Genomic DNA, 14,713 nt, shown 5'->3' with positions numbered 1-14,713 from the left:
ATCAGGCTAAAGCCACAGGGTGTGTAAACTTTTGGACAGGGTCATTTTTTAAGTTTCTGTTGTCATTATGATTTAAAAGGTTTTTTTTTTTTCAATAAATGTCTTCACACAACCACTAACCAAGAGTGACAGAAAGGTTTCCCGAGAAAACGACAAAAAAAAATCTGAAATTCTGCTAGGGAGTATAAACTATGGGCACAACTGCACCTTAATCTTAAGGTGCGAACTTTCCTGTTATCTGCTGAGGCTAACCCCATGACATAATGACATGGCTCCCCAGGACAATGGAAAATTAAATTGGTGTTGGAGTCAGTTGGGGTTCCACCCGGCAACAAAGTGCATCCAACACCAAAATTCTCTACGGTGGAAAAGAAGCTTCAATGTTTTTAGATTTTTTAGCAGATGTTACGATATTGTTCCCATAGCCACTTCGTTATTATACTATCTTGCATGATTGAGAAAAGTTGCTGTTGTATGTTGTTTTGGTACCATTCTTTATTCATGGCTGTGTCTTACACCCACTCCCTTGGTTGAGAAGCCCGATTTCACAGCTAAGTCAACTTTTGGAGGCAGCTGGACTCTGTTGGGTACCCTGAAGCCTTCTTCACAACAATTGAAGCTCTCTCCTTGAAGTTCTTAATGTTCTTTCAAATGGTTGGTTGAGTGTCAATCTATTAGCAGAAATATCCTGTGAAGACCTTTTTGTAATTAACCATAATGATATGCATATGTATCCTTGCAGGTAACCATTATTAACAGAGGAAAAACAAAGACTTTAAGCACTACCCTAAATGTTAAGGCTTATAGTCTGTTATTCTAACTTAGTCATCCCCAGCCTTTATTCTCGTCATCTCGCTCTCACCTATGGTAACCGGAGAATCACTCAGCAGGTACTTTTGCAGTAGAGCTGAAATGCAGTAGAAATTTATTAATGCGATTAAGCTAATTTTCATGACAAATCGGGACTTAATTATCATTCATCACTTATCACTCTTCATAACACCCTGGAATATATGCAAATCACCTTCATAAAAGCAGAGACAGCAGACTTTGTTAAAACTTTTGGCCATGACTGTACAACAGGGGTCTCAAACTCAATTTACCTGAGAGCCACTGGTGCTAGGGTCTGGGCAAGGCTGGGCCGCATCAGGTTTTCCAAAAAAAAAAACCAACAAAAAATAACGCATTTATTAAAAACAGAAAAAATATAACAAAAATAATAACTTTTTCAGTGCTTTGGTTCCGATTTTCTACAATAAAAGCTCTGATAAAACATTCCACTGTTCTCAAACATCTTAATTTTTATTTTTCTGCACAAAATAAGACTAAAAATATATAAACAAATCAAGAATAAAGAAAATCAATCAATCAGTAATAAATAAATATAATAATAATAATAAAACGGCAAATAATAAAAACTTAAGAAACCACATGTAGTTATTTTTTTCATATTAAAATTAACAAAGCATTATTAGAGCCCTGTAGACATGACAAAACACGACTATAGTCACATTTATACTTTTTTTATTTACAACATATTGCGCAACTGCAGGGTCTTGAGACACATGCTAACTCGCAAACTAGAGAGCTAGTGACCTAAACGGTAGCCTTCAAGTTATTTCCTTTAAACTTAAATAGCCAATAACTTACCACTTCCACACGGATAGGGAGGATAACTATTAACAGTTATTTAACCTTTAACATGAACATTAATCAAACGTAATATTTTTTTCTGGGTACATGATACCATACAGCATCCATATCAAACTTGAGCGGGCCGCACTAACATTAAACTTTCATATAAAGGCAGGGGCCTCAAACTGGTGTCCTGCGGGCCACATTTGGCCCACGGGCCGCGTGTTTGAGACCCCTGCTGTACAAACTTCACACATTAAATAATCAAACCCGGATCTCCAGACACGCAACTTGGCCACCGTGTGGCCCATACCACATCATGTCTTCCTTAAAATGACTTTGAAAGTTAATGAAGTTACAGCATGGATTCCCATCTCCATGCATGCGAACAAAAAAGGCTGTCAAGCTGAAGAGCAGTCCTAGGTTCATTTCACAACAACCACATCCAAACAGACACACACCCACCTATCCTTCCTCTGCAGTCGGACATCATTCTGCGTGCCTAATAGGAAACCTACTGCGCTTCACCTCGTATCCCATTACCCTGCCAATCATCATTCCCACCGATGTCAAACTGTGTTGGGGACTCTGCGGAAGGACTGTGACCTTGTGTCACAATGCTTCAGTCAGAATGGAACAGAAATATTTATACCTGCCAGACAGATAGACTGATGTATAATTCATGGTTTTAAGACTGTGGCTGTGCTGACCCTGGACTCTGGGAGATGGTGGCTTCTCAGGGTTTATGACCTCTCATTAATACTTGGTGGGAACACTCCTCTGGAACAGGTCCACTTGTGTCTGTTGTGCATCAGTATGACCAAATGAGATAGGTGTGTTTGGTTTGTGCATGTTGACAGCCACTGTTTTATGCAAATATATTCAGTATTGTTGTTCTATTCAGAAGTCCAGCTGCTTCAATTGTCGGTTTAGCTACCTGCCCATTGACTTTACATGAGCGGAAATGCCTGCATATACAGTATATACACAATATATGTATAAACGGCCGCATTTTTTTCCAAATCAGTCGCACTGTATTGCATTGGGAGTAAATCATTGGTATGTTGGCAACAAAGACAAAGGGAAATTCTGATATTAAATGGATGGCTAAAATAACACAACACACAGCCATTGGGGATATCCAGTTCCGGTTCCAAGTGTGGAAAAAATGGGAGCGTTGCGTCAGGAAAACTAAGCAAAACATATGGTGTAATTGACTCGCTATCCGATCTATCCATGATATCCATCAGCGCAGGGTGTACCCCACCTCTGCCCCAAAGTTAGTTGATCATATCAACCTTAATCGTTTAAAGCAGGGGTCTCAAACACGCGGCCCACGGGCCAAATGTGGCCCGCAGGACACTAGTTTGAGGCCCCCCGCCTTGATATGAAAGTTTAATGTTAGTGCGGCCCGCGCAAGTTTGATATGGATTCTGTATGGTATCATGTACCCAGAAAAAATTATTACGTTTGATTAATGTTGTTGTTAAAGGTTAAATAACTGTTAATAGTTATCCTCCCTATCCGTGTGGAAGTGGTAAGTATTTGGCTATTTAAGTTTAAAGGAAATAACTTGAAGGCTACCGTTTAGGTCGCTAGCTCTCTAGTTTGCGAGTTAGCATGTGTCTCAAGACCCTGCAGTTGTGCAATATGTTGTAAATAAAAAGAGTAATGTCATGTTTACAGGGCTCTAATAATGCTTTGTTAATTTTAATCTGAAAAAAAATAATTTGTCTACCCACCAACTATATGTGGTTTCTTAAGTTTTTATTATTTGCCGTTTTATTATTATTATTATTATTATTATTATTATTATTATTATTATTATATTTATTTATTTATTACTGATTGATTTTCTTTATTCTTGCTTTGTTTATTTATTTTTCATCTTATTTTGTGTAGAAAAATAAAAATTAAATTTTGAGAACAGTGGAATGTTTTATCAGAGCTTTTATTGTAGAAAATTGGAACCAAATTTTTAATTTTTTTAGTTTTTAATAAATGAGTTTTTTTTTTTTTTGGAAAACTTGATGCGGCCCAGTCTCACCCAGACCCGAGCTCCAGTAAATTAAGTTTGAGACCCCTGGTTTAAAGGCTATGAACCCAAATATTTCAAATGTTGTATATTAAATGATTTGTGCTATTTTTTAAATTTCTAAGCAGTGGAGATTATCAAGCAAAAAAAATATGATCATTGCATCAACATAGCAGGGTATATTGATAAAATGATTATGAAGCTGAAAAACGTGTGCCAAGGTTTCAAAATGAAGAATTATTGGCTGTGTTGTTGACATTGATTTTTGATATTATAACCAGTGAATTCTGACCATAGACGCTCAAGCAGAAGGTCAAGATCAATTTCCCCCCAAATTAGTGAGCTTAGTGGCTATCTACCTGCAGTAGAGTATGTTTTTCAGATTTGAAGTACAACCATTCCTCGCCACTTGCTCGCGGTTCAACCATCGCTCCCTCTCTTTAACATGTTTATTCAAAAATTTATTAATTGATAAATGATTGCTGTTATGTGACTGATGCCCTATTATTGGTATTTTTACAATTATTTATTTTTTTAATTTAAAAAGACGAGTCATGTAGTATTCACTCGGCATCAGTGATGTTGCATTGATGAGATATTACCTTACATTTCATTACCTTATATTTCTTTACCTTCAAGAGGACTTATTATGATCATTGTTCGCCCCTTTGTATTGAGTTCTGGACTCCTATGGAGCAGCTACACACAATAACCAGCTTTATGATTCTTCCAGAATCTGCACCTGTATTTCTTTGGATTTCCTAGTTCCCACAAAAACGGTCTGTTTTAATTTACTTCACCCACAGCGCGCCTCCAAGCACGCCCACTTCGCTGTGGTTGGTCATGCTGGCAAAAGGAGTTCCATTTTGTGTCGCTACCCGTGAACAGTATAGGATTTGTTAATAAACGGCAATTTATGTTTTTTAAATTACATTTTAAAAAATACAGCCATATGTGTTGGATCACAAATCCACAGTAGAGACAGGACGGTATAATAGGTCTCCTGCATTGAGTCAGCCATGGCATGTCCATCATGACATAGTGAAAACAAGTTCACCTCCCATTTCGTGTGGAAGTGGTATGTTTTTAACTTCATATGTTTCGTTCTTCGCCACTCTGTATGAAACCCTTTCTTAAGTTACAATAAAATTTATCGTGACATTGTTATTATTTTCATTCATTCATTCATTTTCTACCGCTTTTCCTCACAAGGGTGCTGGAGCCTATCCCAGCTAACTTTGGGCGAGAGGCGGGGTACACCCTGGACTGGTCGCCAGCCAATCACAGGGCACATATAGACAAACAACCGTTCACACTCGTTATTATTTTATTGTTTATTATTTTATTATTATTATTGAATTTATTGATTGAATAAATAAATTGGAGGTTGGGGAATAGTGGGATCCCATGTTTATGTGGTGTTAACAAAGAATAACAGGAGTGTTAAGTGTAAAGGTGACTATAGAGGTATTATTTCATGTGTAGAGAGCTGTAATAATGGTAAAAAAATATATACTTAGAAAGTCCTAAACAGGTTTTCTATGCCCTATCTACAAAAAATATTCAATGTATTAATAGTGAATACTATTTCATGAAAAGTCACTTATTAAAGTTAGTGTTTGACCATCATGAGCTGACAAATCTCATATATTTCTGTACTGTTGCAAATGTGTTGCGGACATACCAACATTGTAGCATTGAAACAAACAATACATTGTTGACATACGTCATTGTTGGTGATATGATAGCCTATAGCATCAGCACCAAATGTCTTATCCTACATAGATTATCTCTATCTGACTTGAAGTACGAAAAATGTAGGCTGACAAGAACACGTTGACATTACCATTAATCTGAAACAAAAATGGATGTAGTGACAAAAAGACATCTGACACAGATGAGTGTATCATAAAAAAGATTGTAGCAGGAGAAAACAGACGGGGTAGCGGGATTGTTATTCAGTCACACCGGGCGTTGTGGGCCATCTGTTGACAATAAGATGGGAGCTTCACATTGCAAAGGATACACAAGGGGACAACTTTTTTGGTTGCAATCATCCTTGTTAGAGCAGGTAGTTATTTTCAGTAAGTAGCTCATAAGTGCAGATGTGATGATGCTTATTGTGCAGCGTGAGATGGAAGCCTGGAAATTCACCCCAGACCACGAGTGTGTAAAGCGTGTTCTGTCAAGCATCAATCTCCTCTTATTCTGTGTGAGAGCTGTTTATACAGACAGGTAGCCTTTCGCTGTCAGTGTAATATTTAGCATTATCAATACAGTCCAACCACAGCTTCTGAATACCCCAGTTTTCATATGATTTTAGGTTTTCACTAGAATTTTTTTCCCTAGAATTTAAACTACTGCATAACGCAACACAACGCAACATAACATAACATAACATAACATAACATAACATAACATAAAACATAACCTAACCTAACATAACATAACATAACATAACATAACCTAACCTAACCTAACCTAACCTAACCTAACCTAACCTAACCTAACCTAACCTAACCTAACCTAACCTAACCTAACCTAACCCTAACCCTAACCATAACATAACATAACATAACATAACATAACATAACATAACATAACATAACATAACATAACATAACATAACCTAACCTAACCTAACCTAACCTAACCTAACCTAACCTAACATAACCCAACCCAACCCAACCCAACATAACATAACATAACATAACATAACATAACATAACATAACATAACATAACATAACATAACATAACATAACATAACATAACATAACATAACATAACATAACATAACATAACATAACATAACATAACATAACATAACATAACATAACATAACATAACATAACATAACATAACATAACATAACATAACATAACATAACATAACATAACATAACATAACATAACATAACATAACATAACATAACATAACATAACATAACATAACATAACATAACATAACATAACATAACATAACATAACATAACATAACATAACATAAAACATAACCTAACATAACATAACATAACATAACATAACATAAAACATAACATAACATAACATAACATAACATAACATACCATAAAACATAACCTAACATAACCTAACATAACATAACATAACATAACATAACATAACATAACATTTTGCCTCTGATGTGTTGAATCGTGTGGTAATAATAAAGATGCGGATGCAAGATATTCCCTGTATTCCTTGTTTATTCAGCCATCTTGGATCACAACCCACCTGATACGGTGGGATCTTGGTTACAAAATATAAAATATATGATCTAATTGAACAACTGTAAACGGTTTAAATGATTTACATTATTTCCTATGGCAAACATTGATTAGTGTACCAATTAATTAATGACGCTCCCAAGGTTCCATTGTACTTTATTTTGGTTTGGGGGATTATTACTTCGGTTCTCAAACGTTTCATTCATTCATTTTCTACTGCTTATACTCACGAGGGTCGCGGACGGTGTTGGCGGGGTACACCCTGGACCGGTCGCCAGCCAATCACAGGGCACATATATAGACAAACAACCATTCACACTCACATTCATACCTATGGACAATTTGGAGTGGCCAATTAACCTAGCATATTTTTGGAATGTGGGAGGAAACCGGAGTACCCGGAGAAAACCCATGCATGGATAAGGAGAACATGCAAACTCCACACAGAGATGGCCGAGGGTGGAATCTCTGAGGAGCTGTGAGATGGATCTGTGAGGCCTGCATGCTAACCACTCATCCGCCATCCAAAAAACAAACACAAGCCAATGTACCACAGGTATTCAGGGATTCTTTAAGCTAATTACCTCCTCCAAGCACAGAACTTGAAGTTTTGTATGTAATAATGTAATGAAGTTAAACTTGAGGCGGCATCGTACAACAAAGTAGTCACATGGTGCGTCATTCCCTACAGGATGTGCTGCAGGGAAAATAAACATGTAATCATGAAGGGCCATTATGTATTTGTAGCCAAATTAGTCATTTTAATAATAGCTAATATAGATACATACAGCATGTGTTGCCTTCATTATAAGGCTTTTAATTTTATGCAGCTCCAGACACATTTGGTTTTTCTTTTATTGGTCCAATATGGCTCTTTCAACCTTTTTGGGTTGCCGACCCCTAGTGCAAAAATTGCCACATCCTTCCGGCTTCAGCTTCCTTGCTCTGATGGCAACTTAATCACAAATATGTGACACAGATATGTTTTTTTTTGACTGATGCGACATACTCCAGTGCAACGTTTAGTCTGGAAAATATGGTACGCTATCAAAAAGCAATTTTGTCTAGTAGTCATGCTGTCTTAATCCCATTTAGTGCTCATTAATTGATTGATTTTCAGCCATTTTCAAAGGTCTATTGCAATTAAATTCTGTATTTTCTGGCCAACTTCCTTTTTTATGAAGCGTGAAGTGGTAAAAAAAAAAAAAAGGGAGGTACGACCAGCAATTTTGACAGCTTTGCTTAGTGTTTTTTGTCTATCACTGGCAATTACTGGTATTTTTTGAATTTGGCTATGGCGTTAAAAACAATTTTCACCATGAAATGCTTTCCACTTGGACTAACATACAGTATATTCACACATTTGGAACGACATTTGAAAATGAATATTGTGAGCAGCGCTGGTGTGAATTCAGCAAGACAGATGCACGGGTTCATCTCTGGTACGACTGCCTGATTTGCATGAACTGCTTCTCAATTGTCAGTCATTCCAACGTGCTCAGACTTGCAGCACCTGGATGCTGAAACAGTTGGTCACAGTAGCACAAGATAGACAGATTTACTTTATTAATCCCGTGAGGGAAAATAAGGAATGGAACAGAAGAAAGATGTGTGCGCCGTCGTGTGATTTACACATCAAGCTTAAGGTTGGAATGAACAACCTTGGCGCAGCGCAAAACAAAACACCGCTACAACCACAAAACCCATTCAAGTGAATATTTTAATTTGCGCTTGTTTATGAGAGATGGGCAAGTTCATTTAGGCCGAGAGAGAGGCACTAATTTGTGCACAAGCGTAATGGACATCGCTTTAATTTCATCACTCCCTGCTCATTTCCAAATTTTACTGGCCTCTGCATGCATAAGCGATGATAACAGCTGACAAAATAATTAGTTCTAAATGTGATTAAATTACACTCTCATTAATTCAATACATTTTACTGTGATTAAAATAGAATGCAAAAGCAATATAAAATCAGTGGTGGAAAGAGATGGACATAAGAGATATGATTTTTTGTGTGAAAAAAGAGTTGTATATATTTGTCAAAACAGTAAAATATGCAGTATTTTTAAAGAAAAAGTTCTAATCTAATGAGAAAAATGTCAGGTTTTGTTATCAATGCAACGTAATATTTTGAGAAAAATGTCATTTAAGTAGCATAGAGAAAAGATTTGTTTTTATTTTATTTTTAAATCTTACCATTATGATAAACCTCCAAAAGAATGAATATAGTTGTAATTTTTGGAAAATTCCATTGCATGAAAAATAATGAAGTCAACATATTATGGAAATAGAGGCATAATTACGAGATGTACATTTCCAAGAAGAAAGATCGTCGGGTAATGGGATTTTTTAAATCATCAAAAATGAAAAATAAATGTAATAATTCAATGAGTACAAACTTGTATATTGGGAAGTAAAGTCATGTCATTTTAGTAACACAGAGTTTAAATATTAAAGAAAAAATATATTTAAAAAAAAAAAAATCAGTTGTTTTTTAAGTTGTACATAGTATTATGAGAAACAAGAAAACAATATAATTTTCAAAATATGCCTTTGGTGTAAGGTATAAAGTCAGAATATTATGGAAATAAAGTCATAATTACAAGCAGAACATTTAGAAAGTTGAAATAGCGGGAAATTAAAACAAAACTATGTATGTAAAATGTATATATATATATATATATATATATATATATATATATATATATTCTCTCTGCACAACTCAATACAAAGGGTCCAAAAATGAGCACAATATGTCCCCTTTGAGCAATGGCAACACTGTAAGGAAGGAATTATGTCAAATAATGAAGGAAAATGCTCAGGTTTTTATTGACATCTACATACATGTTGGTCATATTTTGCAGTATAATGGACTTTGAACACCAAATGCAATTTTAAACAAAACTTTTTATTATTAAGGGATAAAAAAAAATGCAAAAAAACTACATGGACTTGTTTGAAAAAGAGATTCCCCTTTTCCCTTGAAAAGGTCCGGAAAATAAAGCCATTTGTAAAGCTTTGGGACTCCAGCAAACCACAAAGAGAGCCATTATACACAACACACACTTTTTTAACATCACTGTATATACATACGTATACATAGTATATGAATATATTAACTGGTAGTCCTATTTAATTCAATTGTCCTTGGTGGAACCCAGGCTAGCTACGGCATAGACGAGGTCTGTAAAAGCTCACCAACAAGTTATGTGTTCTCCAAAATGTCTTTGTGAGTATATATGTATACAAAGCATTTAAGATATATATATATATATATATATATATATATATTTTTTTTTTTTTTTTTTTTTGTTTTTTTTTTGTTTTTTTTGTTTTTATTTTGTGGGTTAGTTAATGCACGCACACATGCATGACAGCTGGCTGCCCAGAATCATACAGTCACGCAAAATATTATTATAGTCACTGAAACTCTGCACTAATTGTATACACTAGTTTTCTCATACTGTTAAAGTAGATGTAATGCGCGTACGTTAGTATTTGTCAAACATTTCTTTGTCTTCCCTCCCTCTCATTCTACAAACAGTAAAACTGTTGAAAGCAGCAGAAAAAGGTGACGTGCAAGGGACGAGTGTGGGCGGAGGGTGTTTGGGATGGCGGTGCAAGGGTTGATGGCATGCAAATGGATGCGTGAAGTGTTTACACGTGCCTAATTCCCACTTGTCAATCAACTTGAATGCTCTGGAGATGTTAAAATCAATTTGATCGGATTGGAAAGGGTGGAAAAAAAAAACTGTAAAACGAGGAGAGAATATTTTGTGAGGGAACGTACTGGACAGAATGGCAGCTTGTGTGTCACACCAGTGAAAGTTTGCATCCAGTTTTTTGTGTATTGTGATTATCTAAGTATGTAATATGTATAATTGTATGTTTTATGTATAATTACAATATTTAACAATATCACAACAACAATATCCCAATATTGTCCAGCACTTCATTACTAATCTTGTTTGTCTGGACATTATTGCAGGCTCTGTGGCCTTGTATTTGGTCTCTTAAGGAGCCATGTTGAAACTGTGAGTACTGAGTAAAATAAACATTGGCAAATATTGGCAGTGAACCCCCCATCTGCAGCAAAGCACTTTAATTGTTCCCTAAATTGTTCAAATTAGTCCTCAGTGTGACAATCCTCAGTAATTCTAACCACAAATAAACACCTCCTACCTGAATGAGGCCAGTCAGTGCAGCCATTAAATGGCCCCTCACTGAGGCCAGAGACAGTGGGAGAGAATAGGAGCGGTGGGGGGGGGGCAGAGACAAAGACTGCTTGTGGAAGAGAAAGAGCGGGCTTACGAAGCCGGTGTGCTGATGAGCTGTCATCCATATTATGCAAATGAAAAGCAGCCCGGTTCATATAAGGGTCAACCTGACAGGAAGTCAGTGGAATAACGGCCAATCACAATGCTGTCAAAGACCCACCTGCCACAGTCATTGAAACGTCAATCCGGTTGCAACATCTACATAGCTTAGCTTGATGTTTTGGTTTTCTAAAAACAATTATTTATCTGTACTGTACAGACTGAACTTGAGACTAAAAAAACAACAAGATGCAAGCATATTTAAGAGTCAAATTGTATGTCGAGGACAACAGATTCAAACATGTTGGCAGGTCTGAAAGACCAGATTTGTCATTTTCCAAGATCTCCAAAAACAATGACTGGTATGTGAGATAAAAAAATGTAGATTTACAAAACTGGTTGTTTTGGGTGAGTTGATGAATTCATGACAAGTCAGTAATGATGATGATTTAGATTATAGTCTATCAAATGTATTAACTATGGCGTTACTTGAGTAAATGTTGCATTGTCAAAATAATTCCAGTTAAATATACATATAATGTAAGTATTATTATTTTGTATGCTGATTTTTTCAAGTGGACCTATTATGTTTTTTCCACTTTTCTGACCTTTAAATATGGTTACAATGTGATATTCTGGAGTTAAACGATGTCATAGTTTCAGATAATGAGGTTTGTGCAGCCCTGAAAGAAGTTTTGGAGTGCTCAAAACGCTCGGTTTCAAAAGGCGTGGTAAAACTGCCCCTTTGTGATGTCACAGGGAATAAATGAAAACAGACCATTTTGGCAGGAAGCACAAATGAAAGGAAATACTGGCAATGAAAGGAAATTCTGGAAAATCTGAAAAGTTTTCTGTGCAGGTTATTGTGTGTCGCTGCTCTATAGGAGAGCACAACTCAATATAAAGGGTCAAAAAATGAGCACAATAGGTCCCCTTTAAGCAATGGCAACACTGTAAGGAAGGAACAATGTCAAATAATGGAGGAAAATGCTCTCACGCCCCCCCCAAACATAAAGCATTACAGTAGTCTCTCGCTATATCTGATTTATATATACTGCGTTTCTTAAAAAAATATATTAATTGATAAATGGTCACTGTTTCATGGTTGCCTATGGCGTATTATTAGTCAAAATGTATTCAAGTTCTATGTAGTATTCTGTGTACTCGGCATCAGTAATATTATGAGACATGACTTTAGAGCAGGGGTCTCAAACACGCGGCCCGTGGGCCAAATGTGGCCCGCAGGACACAAGTCTGAGGCCCCCGCCTTGATATGAAAGTTTAATGTTAGTGCGGCCCGTGCAAGTTTGATATGAATGCTGTATGGTATCATGTACCCAGAAAAAATTATTATGTTTGATTAATGTTCATGTTAAAGGTTAAATAACTGTTAATAGTTATCCTCCCTATCCGTGTGGAAGTGGTAAGTTTTTGGCTATTTAAGTTTAAAGGAAATAACTTGAAGGCTACCGTTTAGGTCGCTAGCTCTCTAGTTTGCGAGTTAGCATGTGTCTCAAGAGTTGAAAGCATTCAAGTCAGAAAACCAAACAGACTTAATTACAGCCACAGTGAATTATTTAATTCAGCCAATATTTGTAGGGCCCTAACATTTGAGCGTTAAAAGAATTGGACAATAAAAACGGAATCTTGAGGAAAATGACATAACACGAAGGAAATACTGTCAGTACATGGAATGTTTGTCTTAGAAAAGTATTTCCCCGGCTAACCTTAAACGTATCGAAGATCAAATATCTCTTTTACAGGAGAAAACTGCCGATACAGCATCACGCTTACTCAGTTATTAGCCTTCACTGCTTACATTGTTGAACTATAACATTTCATACACCATCTCTGAATGTCAAAATGAAAATAACTATACATATATATAAACGAGTAATGTCTCCGAGGAGTCCGTGTGTTTCATCTTGGATTTTCACCGACGTCTTTTAAGAAGTGTCATATCCGTGGTCAAACCGTCCACCTTCTTTCTAAGGTGACTCCCCCAAGGCCACACGGCGGTTCCTTAGAATGATGAAGGTCCTTTTGATGTGGCTAATTGATCCACATTTGGGAATACATCAGTAGCGGACGGTGGACGGTTGAAAAAAAAGAGTATGAAGCATAAAGTTAAAGACTTTAGAAAGGTAGCAAACTCCAGGGGCTGTGATTGCACCTCTCTGGAAATTTGCATACCAAGGTAACGCACGTTGCTGCATTCAACATGCGCTTGCTATTTGCTAATAATAAATAATAAAATAATATTAGATAGTCACTTTGCTTTGGACAGGAAATTGGAAATTGAAACAATGAGACATTTAAAGTGCAATAAATAAACTAATATAAACAGTTTCACCCGACGATGGCATACTTTAAATCAGGGGTCTCAAACTCAATTTACTTGGGGGCCACTGGAGCTCGGGTCTGGGTGAGACTGGGCCGCATCAGGTTTTCCAAAAAAAAAAAACAACAAAAAAAAACATTTATTAAAAACAACAAAAAATTCTACAAAAAATAAGATGAAAAATAAATAAATAAATCAAGAATAAAGAAAATCAATCAATCAGTAATAAATAAATATAATAATAATAATAAAACAGCAAATAATAAAAACTTAAGAAACCACATATAGTTGGTGGGTAGACAAATTATTTTTTTCAGATTAAAATGAACAAAGCATTATTAGAGCCCTGTAGACATGACAAAACACGACTATAGTCACATTTATACTCTTTTTATTTACAACATATTGCGCAATTGCAGGGTCTTGAGACACATGCTAACTCGCAAACTAGAGAGCTAGCGACCTAAACGGTAGCCTTCAAGTTATTTCCTTTAAACTTAAATAGCCAAAAGCTTACCACTGCCACACGGATAGGGAGGATAACTATTAACAGTTATTTAACCTTTAACATGAACATTAATCAAACGTAATAATTTTTTCTGTGTACATGATACCATACAGCATCCATATCAAACTTGCGCGGGCCGCACTAAAGTTAAAATTTCATATCAAGGCGGGGGCCTCAAACTAGTGTCCTGCGGGCCACATTTGGCCCGCGGGACGCGTGTTTGAGACCCCTGCTTTAAATGTATTGAAATTATAAGGCGTATTTGAGTACAATTTGAGTATCTTATTGCCTTATTGCTTAGTGTGTGCACATATACTTAATGCATACATCTCTCACATATATTTACATACGTACACCAATCAAAGTAAAGCCTCCCTAATCCCATCACTTCAGACAAAACATGTAATCTTATAGGTGGAAAAACACATGGTGGGATTATAAAGCTGTTGACTTGGTATGAGAACGGGGTTACAAAACGGTGTTGAATATGAAAATGAAAAAAAAAAAGTCACTCGGAAAGTAAGGAGGACATAACCAGATGAACAATTCAGCAAAATCTATTTCTGAAATAAGCCACCATGTGTGGAAAAGAGGATATGCAGATCGACATGAAAGCCGGCTACTATACT

This window comes from Doryrhamphus excisus, chromosome 9 (assembly GCF_030265055.1).
Source record: "Doryrhamphus excisus isolate RoL2022-K1 chromosome 9, RoL_Dexc_1.0, whole genome shotgun sequence".
NCBI classification, from domain to species: Eukaryota; Metazoa; Chordata; class Actinopteri; order Syngnathiformes; family Syngnathidae; genus Doryrhamphus; species Doryrhamphus excisus.
This window is presented reverse-complemented; position numbering follows the sequence as displayed.